Below are 11,253 nucleotides of genomic sequence, written 5' to 3' on the forward strand. Positions count from 1 at the left end.
CCACTTTAGTGTCTGCTTTGTAAACACCACAGCCTAGATGGATAAATGGTGAAAGGGAAAACAGTATAATTCACATCAATCTGCCAAGTTGCTAGTGGTTCTTGACCCACAGTTTATGAAACCTTCCATATTGAATTTTATTATATTCAGAATATCATTCCTCCCTCAAACATTTGATCACTATAAATTATTATGAAAGATGAAGAGTCATGGACTCTGACATGCATGGCATGAGCATAGGGAAGGGCCAAGGAATGGTCCCATGTAGCACTTCGGCTCTTCAGGCCCCCTACCCTCAGATGGGGCCCAATGTCTGTTTCTGGGGCAGGGCTGGACCTGCCACCAGTCCCGGAGCGGGTATGGAGGCTCCTCTGTCCACTCAAGCTCCTCTCACAGCCCAGTCCTTCAGGCCCCCAGTGCTGTCAGCTGCAACCTGGCATTTGGACAGAACTGGCTTCCCACCAGGGTGGGGCCTCAGACTCAGAAGCTATCCATCCTCTGGAATCAGTCTCTTTCTAATTCCTTCTTGTAAAAGAGCTTGACCTCCCAGCTCACCAGGCCTTTGGTCTTGTGTGGATGTGTGTATACATACATGTGTACCGTAGAACCAAAACAAAAATGGAATCACTTTTGTTGGGGACAAAATGGAGTTGGCTAATGCAGGCACATTAACGAAAAAAATGAAGCTTAACCTTACCTAACATTAGCTACAGGAATTTATAGCTCTTCTCAGAAATTAGCAGAGGACGCCAGCCAATCCGCAGATGCCAAATCTGTTCACACCATCTTTGGCATTCCTTGTTCCTGACTCAGCTACTCTGAGCCAAATAAGGAAGAAGGCCACCAGGCTTCAGCTGAAAAAGACAAATTCCGCATTTACCCCTTTAGTCCTTACTAGTCCCTTGTGTTATTTCACTTTCTTCTTTTTTTTTTTCTTTGTAATATCAATGCCTTTGTTACTGGTTTCTAAGAACTCATTTATGACTAAGGATGTTAACTATTTGTCACGCAATGCAAATGAAATGCTATGTTTTATTGCCATCAATTTACTACGGTGGGGCTTCCCTGGTGGCGCAGTGGTTGAGAGTCCGCCTGCCGATGCAGGGAACACAAGTTTGTGCCCCAGTCTGGGAAGATCCCACATGCCGCGGAGCGGCTGGGCCCGTGAGCCAGGGCCGCTGAGCCTGCGCGTCCGGAGCCTGTGCTCCGTAACGGGAGAGGCCACAACAGTGAGAGGCCCGCGTACCACAAAAAAAAAAAAAAAAAAAAAAAAAAGTACTACGGTGTTCTGTATTTTGGTTATGTATTAAAATACAATCATGTAGTGTTTAAAAACAAACAAACAAAACACCTTTAGTCAATAACTAGCAGGGAACTTATTACTCCCGCAGCCTTGAGTTTCCCGGTTTTGCAGGTCGTAAGCCTTGCAAACAAACTCATCTTCCTGCTTTGTTTTACTGTGTGTTTTTGACAATACATACCTGTGTGCATATAGGGGCCAGAACAGAGGTCCAAACTCACTGACGCAGTCCAGGACCCAAAAAAGAAATGACAGAAAACCTTCCTCCAAAAACGGCGGAATTGGAAGGGTGTCGGCGAGGAGACTTTCCCGCGCGCGCTGTATCATCGCGGTGAATAGAAGACACACACCCTGAACTTTCGCGAGAAGTAAGAAGTATCGCGCCGGCGCAATGCAGTAGCTCCTGCTGGCTTTGGCAGGTTCGCTGGCGGGTATGTGACAGAGGCAATCAGTGTGGAGGCCACTGTACCCCCGGGGACTCGCCATTAGGAGCAGCACCTTAGCCAACACCTCGGAGATCGAAGCCGAGATGGCTCGGACTAAAAGAACAAGACCACAGCACACCACTTAGGGCTGCTTAAGGCTCGCTCTGGTAAGCTTCGCGGAGAACTCATTACTCGAACAGGTGGTGGTGCTGGTGAGCAGGAAGGTTTTGTTGTAGCCAAGACAGGTGGTGCTCGAATTGGGTTTGTGGGCTTTCTAACTATGAGGAAGTCAGCCCAGCTCAGTAACTTGGCAGGGGTATATTCTGAGGTGGCAGCCTGAATTCACTACTCTAACCACTGTGCCCCGTGTCATCAGATACAGAGGGGCCAAGATCCAGCTCCTGGATCTCCCAGGTATCATTGAGGGTGCCAAGGATGGGAGAGGCAGAGGCCGTCAAGTCGTTGCAGTGGCCTGAACATGTAACTTGATTCTGGTTGTTCTGGATGTCCTGAACTGTTGAGACATAAGAAGATAATTGAAAACGAGCTGGAAGGCTTTGGCATTCCCTTGAGCAGCAAACCCTCTAATATCGGTTTTTAGAAGAAGATAAGGGACGCATTCATCTGAAAGCCTCTTGCCCTCAGGGTGAGCTGGATGCTGAAACTGTGAAAGAGCTTTCTGGCTGAGTACGAAATTCGTAACAGCTAGTGACTTCATTGAAGTGGTGGAAGGAAACAGAATTTATATCCCCTGATATCTATGTGTTAGTTAAATAAGATTGATCAGATCTACACTGAGAAATTGCATGTCGTCTATAAGATGCCTCATTGCACCCATCTTTGCCCATCACTGCTGGAATTTTGATGACTTGTTGGAAAATATCTGGGAGTATCTGAAACTAGTGAGGACTTAGACCAGACGCAAAGGCCAGTTCCCAGATTACACATCCCCAGTGGTGTTCTGCCTTACCCCAGAACCACAGCGGAGGATTTCTGCTGAAAATTCACAAAAATCTTATCAAAGAATTTAAATACGTTCCAGCCTGTGGTTTCTCTGTGAAACACAAAAAAATGGTTAAAGCCATATGTTAGGGGATGAGGATGTCATTCAGACACAGAAAACTTCCCCTTTCTCCATCTGCTAGGCCAACCCCTGCAGCTTTCCAAATGACCAAGCATCCTACCCCAAACCCCTTCTGGCTTTGGATCAAGATTCAGGAGGGAGATGGAGGCACCCAAACTGGCACAGCACTTGTCTTCATGTCACCTTGTACTTTGAACTGCATAAAGAACCAGGTAGGAAAAAAAAATGACCACATTCATTAGGATTTATTTATTTATTCTTTATCTATTTGGGAATTCATAATTAAGGTGGTCATAGGATCATAAACATTTTTGAAATCTTGTTCAGGGCATGAGTATGCAAATCTGCAAATATGTAAATAAGGACACCTTTACCTGAGGTGAGGCTAATGAATGTTTAATGAATGCTTGAGTGACATAACCTTTCAGTGACAGTGCTCGCTCTGCTTTTCATGCTTGCATGTAGGACACATCAGTAATTATTTAAACTTTTATCTTTCATCATTTAATTAATGGAAATAAAGACAGACCTGAATATATTCTATTATTGAAGAAAATGACAAAATATTATAACTACTGAAGAGAAAAAAAAATTTGTGAAAGCTCATTTTAGACCATTTTGTTGTATTTTAAAATATCTGTATTTACAGAAATACATTAAGATAAATATAAGCTTTATAGTAACCCAAATATTTCCTCTTCATTTATGAGTATGATCAATAGGAGCTGCTACAAAACAGAAGAAAAGGTAAATCCTTAAAATATTCAGTTCTAGAATGTGTCCATGACCTTTTGTGCCTTGTGCCACGCCATGAATTATTCATAGAACATTGATAACAGTGTGACATACAGTCTTATACACAGGGGATCAAATCATTGAGCTGGGAGAGGAAGATTGTAATTCTTCTTTTGGCTCTGCCATTACCTGTTTGACCCTGGCAAGTTTATTCATTCATTCATTCGTTCATTTATTCAACTCAACAAAATTTTAGGGAACTTCTCCCAAGTGCTTTGCACTCTACCAAGCAATGGGATATAGCAATTACCAAAATGTCCCCAGCTTCATAAAGCTTACAGTACAGTCATTTAACCTCCATTCAAGTCATTTACTTTCTAGTCAAGACACATAATTTTTTTGGTCTCAAGTGTTCTTATTTATGAAATGAAAGTATTGGTTATTTGTAATACCCTATCAAAGACCCCTGAGTCTTCATCAATAAAACATGCTTTCAGTCATGTTCTCCATAATGATTGTAGGTTGTCCTCAGTTATGCATACCATGTTGCAAAATTCTTATGTGACCACTAGCAACTGTTCCTTGAGCCAATTGACACTTGCTGTATGGTACATCAAATACTACCACGATATTCACTGAACAACCCACATGTCCATCCCATAATCATGACCTCTTTAAGTTCCACTCCTAACTCAGAGCATTCCAACCAGTGTGAAGGGGCTATGGGTGTGTGAGATGATAGCAATTCCCTCCAGCTATAGAGGAGTATGATAAGGATGTGGTAGGCTAGAGCACCTGGCTTGTGGGCTTCTAAAGCAAACAACCCGATCTACTGCCTTTTATGTATTGTATATGTATATCATTTTCTAGGTATACCATGATGTAAAAAGAAATTGGGAATTATTACTCTAACCAATCAAGTTATAAAGTAAAAAATGCAAATATTACAATGTAGGTAAAGAAAAAAGTAAATTATAAGAGCAGAAGAAAATTAGGAAATAGTCACTGTCAAGCTCTAAAAAGTCTTTTAGAGCACCAAAACTATTTAATATTATCTGTATAAAATTGGAACCAACAGATTTTAGGCTATTTCAGAGAATATAATACTGTACAGGAATATGACATCGAATCTAAAGTAAAGGAGTAAGCAGCGTCTTTGGTCAAAAGTCTCAAGCTATAAATTAATCATTTCAGTTTATGAGGCTGTGTCCCCTTCCCCTTTATTTAATATGTTTATAAATAATCATTCTCTAAAGGGACTATAAATAACCTCTCTGTTTGTAAAGTTAAATAATATATACTACCAAATCTAAATTCCTGTGATTATGTCCCTGGAACCCTAAGGGATAATTATTTTTAAAGCTTTCTTATTCTGACTTAAATATAAGTAAATAAATTAGATCAAAGCCCTGATTTCTATAAGAACTCCTGTTGGTTCTTACAGAAATACCATCCCTCAAGGTTCTCAAATCTGTCAACCTCCCCATTCACACAGCCACTGCCTTAAGTCTAGCTTTCATGTCTATCATCCAGTTCCCTCCCCATTGTTTCCAGAATGCTTCTCTGTCCTCTGCAAGATGTTTTGAAGAAACCACTTCATCTATAGAATTGGTTTCCACAGAAGGAGGAATATACAACCTACTATAATCTCAAATTGTTTCAGGAGGGATTTGTATGTTTTTCAAGTGGATTTTCTTTAAAGGTAAATAACACTGGTCAGCTGAGTAAAGTCAGAGTCCCCTGATATGGCACCCAAGGTCCTTCTTGATATGCCTTCAGCATTTCTCTTTAGTCTTGTCTCCTACCGTCCGTATTGCAAATAATTCTAAACTGTCTACGGTTTCCCCCAAATATTGGTGCATCAAATACTGGTGTATTTAAACATGCCTTTCTTTTACCTGTAGTACCCTCCACCTCCACTTCTCCCATCCTTCAATTACACTTCTCTGATCTTCACAGATAAAGTTTATCACTCCTCACTCCGTCCATGTTTTAACATCTGCTGCTCTTACAACACAGAGATAAAAGTATGCTTATGTCCATCTTATCTGCTAGATAGGATCTTTTTTGAGTATAGACATTGTGGATTGTATCTTATTCAACCAGCATAAGGCCAAGCATATTAAGTACACAATAAATATTTATTAACTTCAAGGAAAACCTTTCCCATAAAGTTTGTCATGATATTCTCTGAAGCTTTAGAAGTCAAATTATAATTGAGGGTCCTTTAAAGATAATGTGATATCAACTGTGAAAAAATATTTTCAACTCCTTACAAAATGTATAACATATAAATTCAGTGTAGCGAAGAAGAGATTTGAGGTTATAATGCCTATATTCAAAATTCCTTATTCATGTCAGCAATGACTATGAAGCAGGCAGTGTGCTAGGTACTGAGATTGAAAGATGAATAAGAAAGGGTCACTAGAACCTTCAGTTCAAAAATATATCTGATTATCTATATTCATGAAGCCTGCTCAGACTTTTCTCAAATACTCATGAAAATAAAGGGAAAAAATAATGGCTTGACATCATCAATTACTAAGATTAATAACAATCAATACCAGTTTCTGGAAGGAAATGAATGTGAACTGGTAATTTTCAAGGTTTTAGTTAATATTATACCGTTCCTTTGTTTCATATTATACACTCAACCTGCAGTAACATAGCATATGACTCAAGATTCTGAGAAATATTATTTTAGATCCAAATTCTATACCTAGCCATAACAGGGAAGCCATGTCCAAAGGGAATTCCTGGCAGTGCTAGCTTATATCATCTTTTTAAAAAGAAAACAGTGTAAAGAGAGATTCTTGTTCCCAATATTTTCCAGGAAAAACAAGTGTCAGTATTTCTTCGGAATGCGCTAACATGGGTCATATGCCAATTTCAGAATCAATCACTGTGGCCAAGAGAATAAATGAGGTAATTGGCCAGACTTAGGTTATATCTGTGTGCCTGGAGGGAGAGCAGTAAGGGCCAGAGGTCATCCACACCTAAACCACACAGATTGAGAGTGGGCTCAAGTCAATGGTATAAAAAGAAAGAGAAAAAGTTGCTGAAAATCGAAACAACGCAAGCCCCTTCTAGAATAAGAAGAGAGAAAACCTCCGAGTCAGTATTAATCTATGTTCTCCTTTCAGCACTATTCCTCCCTAAGAATGTGCAAACTATTGTAGTACCAGGTACAGTAGATAGTTATAATAGTTATAAAAACAGGTTTCACTTCACAGACGCCGTGGAAAAGCCTAGGAAACTCCCAGAGATCCATGAACCACATTTTGAGAGCCACTGCTATGGATAATGCTTCTCAAATTTTGATGTCTATATTAATCTCTTGCGAATTCTGATGAACTGTAGATTGTGATTTAGTTGGTCTGGGATGAGGCCTAAGACTCTTCATTTCTAACAAGCTTCCAGGCAATATTAATATGCTGCTGGTCCACGAATCACTCTGAGTAGCAAAACTTAAACAGTAAGGACATAATTCACATGAAATCCAGACAGAGAATTCATGATTGGTTTACCCTATTGTTGTTTTCTCTATATATATCTTTCTCTTTCTCTACACTACCATCCACAATGTCAGTTTTGTTCTAAGACTGATTTCACCCTTAATCATGGGATGTCTTGTAAGAAGCATTTGAGCTTTATCCTTCCTCATTTATGTCCACCTGGTGAGAGCACTTCCCACCCTCAATGAGCCAAAGACTTGAGCTCATGTTCCTGACCTCTTAAAGCAGTTCCTGCAGCCAGAGGAAATGCCATGTGTGATTGGTTCAGAGCTGGGATACATGAGTCCTTCACTGTTTTGGGAGGAGATGATTTATCCTATGAGTCCTTCACTGTTTTGGGAGGAGATGATTTATCCTAATTAAGTGAAAAGTGAAATGGTGAGGTATAAAATTGAGCCAACAAATTCTACTTCAATTTAGCATAAAAAAACAAAGGAATGAATTGTATGACTTAAACATTAGGGAAAATGAAAAATAAATATGGAAATTACAACACCAAAAAAGAAGGAATAGGAAGGATGAAGAAATGAGTGTTGAAGAAATAGATAATAATTAATTCCTATTAATAAAGTGCTGGAAAATGAAGAAGCAATGATTAATATAATGGAATTGGAACCTTTTTAATATTTAAGGAAAAATGGGGTATAAAAATGCTCCAGTCAAAAAATCAGGAAAAGAGGGGAAATCACAGAAAATAAAAAGGGATGAGTGAGATTTATCTATTTTAAACACAGACTTTCACATTACATTAAGATATTTTGCATAACAGAAACTTTGTAAATAAAGCAACACAAAGAGGGAACATGAAAAGAATAAAATGAAAATGTATGGCCAGTATCACTGTCATAAACGTATGTACGTAAACATATACCTATAGTCATGAACATATATATATGTAAGTATATATAGTCATAAAAATGTATATGTGTACAATGTTTCAGAAATGAAACATAAACACAAAGTAATGAGTGGGTTGAAGCTGCAGTGATGCTGGGTATACAAGCTAAAGCAGAAGGTGAGAGTAGGAAACATAATTCCTGTGGGATATGGGAAAATTAAAATTTTCCACAATATATCTGGTAGCTAGAGTTAACAGAAAGGAAGATGAGAGGAAAGACTGCTGGAACTTGAGTCTGGACCTTTAAAAAAGGTCCAGAAAAGTTTGTGATTTTTTAAAAAGAGCCAAATAGTAAATATCTTAGGCTTTGTGGGTCTCTGTCACAAATTCTTTCTTCTGTTTTTGAACAACCCTTTAAAAACATAAAAATCATCCTTAGTTCAAAGGCCATGCAAAACAGCCTGAAATTGGCCTGCCATCAGTAGTTTCTGACCCTGCTTTATAAGAAGCTGTCAGCCTAGAAGAGGTGAGAGGATGGAGAAGCAGCCATGTGACCAGATACTAAGCCAAGTTGCCCCCATCCTGGAGGATGAATCTGCAACTAACTCCAGTATCTCTTGTCACATCACTTCTAGTTTCCCATACAGCATCCCCACTCCCCTTCTTTCTTACTAAAATGTCCCCAATTTTCCTCAGCTAGAAAATATCCAATTAAAATAACTTGCCTTCTAAAATATTAAACAAAAAATAAAATAAAATTACTTGCCTTCTCAGACTCCCTTGGAGGTAAAATAGTCACATACATATCACTGGCCAAGAAGATACATGCAAAGGGCTTAGTGGAATTTCCAGCAATTTTTAGACAGGTATAAGTATAGCAGACATGCTCCACTGACCTTCGCTCTTCTCACTTCCCTTTCATCCTCAATGTCAAAAATGCATGTAGGTACAAGAGCTCTCTGGAGTCTATGAGGATGAAAATCACATGGTACAATGGGGAAACTGAGGACTGGTGGAAGCTTGGACATATATGATATCAGGGATAGCCTACATCCAGAATTTCTCTTTGTGAGAAAAAAAAATCATCTTTATTTGACGAAACCATTGCAGTTGGCATGATCCATTGACCTTTTCTCTTTCCACTGATTCTGTTACAAAAGCCAAAAGCAATAATAACTGATGCATCATTGCAATGCAGGTAGGGTGGGTTGAAACATTGTTATGAGACATTAGTAGGCTCTGGTCTGAAGCAAAGATCCAGGCAAAAGTAATAACAGTTTTCTGAATCCTCCAAAAGGAAAAGTGCAATTAAAAGAGGGGGAAGGGGATGAGAGGGACATATAGGTAGGGAAAGGGAGGAAAGGAGAGAAAAGGCTCAAAATGCAATAAAACTAGTCAGCATACAAAACTTAGAATGCTCTTGAAGAAAGCCAACCATCAGAATAAAAATCAGAACATGGATTTACTATATATTTTATTAGAAAAATCAGATAATATCTTTAAAACTAACAGTGTTTAGCTATTCACAGACATAAATGAAGACATAATATCCATGGAGAAATGTCTGTTTAGGTCTTCTGCCCATTTTTGGATTGGGTTGTTTGTTTTTTTGATATTGAGCTGCATGAGCCGCTTGAAAATTTTGGAGATTAATCCTTTGTCAGTTGCTTCCTTTGCAAATATTTTCTCCCATTCTGAGCATTGTCTTTTCCTCTTGTTTATGGTTTCCTTTGCTGTGCAAAAGCTCTTAAGTTTCATTAGGTCCCATTTGTTTATTTTTGGTTTTGTTTCCATTTCTCTAGGAGGTGGGTCAAAAAGGATCTTGCTGTGATTTATGCCATAGAGTGTTCTGCCTATGTTTTCCCCTAAGAGATTTATAGTGTCTGGCCTTACATTTAGGTCTTTAATCCATTTTGAGTTTATTTTTGTGTATGGTGTTAGGGAGTATTCTAATTTCATTCTTTTACATGTAGCTGTTCAGTTTTCCCAGCACAAATTATTGAAGAGGCAGTCTTTTCTCCATTGTATATTTTTGCCTCCTTTATCAAAAATAGGTGACCATATGATCATGGGTTTATCTCTGCGCTTTCTATCCTGTTCCACTGATCTATATTACATTAATTATCTTTTTTTTTTACATGAATTATCTTTTATGAGTAAGTTTCATGCTCTGACCCAGCAATTTCCACTTTGAGAAGCTTTTCCTAAAGAAATAATTAGATGTATATGCCAAGATTTATATCTAATGATTTTCATAGAAATTAATTAGAACAAAGATATTGTTAGTAACCTAAATATCAAACAAATGGGAAATGGTTAAATCAATCATGATCTATGTATAAAATGAAACACCATGCAGTTATTTTAAATGATGTTGAAGAATAATATTGGAAAACAGGGTACTTTATTTTATAATGTATTATTAAATGGTAAAATTTGCACAATGGGATTATTTAGCTATGTTTTAAATATATATATATGAATATTTACCTCATCTCACTTATATTTTAAAATTATATACAACTTACATACATGCATATATAATGAAAAATATATACCTAAAATTAACAACTGTATCTGGGTGGTGATTATTTGTGTCTTTTATTCTTTTATTTTTATTTTTTTCTGTATGTTTCCAATTTTCCTTGTGACTGCTTTATTTTTATAATGTTAATATCCATTGAATAATCAGTCCTAGACACTGATAGAACTAAAAAAGGTATTTAGTGAGTACATTGATTCGATTTGATTTGAAAATTAAGGTTCTAAGATCCCAAGAATCATATAAAGTTATAGCCAATGCTGGAATGAATGCTAGAATGAATGATTCTGGGAATCCATAGGGTCAACTTTAAGTGTTCGTGAAAGCTGCAATCTAAGAATAACCTGGAGTCCTCAAGTAGCTTAAGATACTAGTACACTAGATCAAGCAGGCACTTCTTTGACAAGTTCATTATGAGTTGATCACAGTGACTGCTAATGCCTGAAAATCCATAATTAGAGAACGTGGCCCTTCCTTCACATCCTGAATGACTGAGGGAAAAGCTAAGAGGTGAGCGGGTGGATATGAACATCCAACCAGCAGATGGCTCTGGTGGTGTTCAGCAGGTGCTCATTTACATATTTTGGCCATAACCTCCCTCGTCTTTCCTCCAGCACGGCAAGATGCTCTGGCTTGAATGCACATTTAGACCAAAAGCTGTGTGATCTAGTGAAACGTACTAAACATAGAGTCTTAGGTTTGACTTGTGATCCTGGCACTTATGCTAAGTATATGCACAGTCTTAAACATGTCCCTTCAACTTTGGGAGTGACTTTTATCTCAACCAAATTTCCTGCTTTTAATATTCGTACAG

The 11,253-nt window shown here is 38.2% G+C and overlaps 1 pseudogene; it reads left to right on the top strand.

Moving 5' to 3' along the window:
- The first annotated feature begins 209 nt into the window (after positions 1-209).
- On the top strand, positions 210-2,870 carry LOC112408204 (developmentally-regulated GTP-binding protein 1 pseudogene; annotated as a pseudogene).
- The last annotated feature ends 8,383 nt before the right edge of the window (positions 2,871-11,253 follow it).

Source organism: Neophocaena asiaeorientalis, unplaced genomic scaffold, assembly GCF_003031525.2.
Source record: "Neophocaena asiaeorientalis asiaeorientalis breed wild unplaced genomic scaffold, Neophocaena_asiaeorientalis_V1.1 scaffold116, whole genome shotgun sequence".
NCBI classification, from domain to species: domain Eukaryota; kingdom Metazoa; phylum Chordata; class Mammalia; order Artiodactyla; family Phocoenidae; genus Neophocaena; species Neophocaena asiaeorientalis.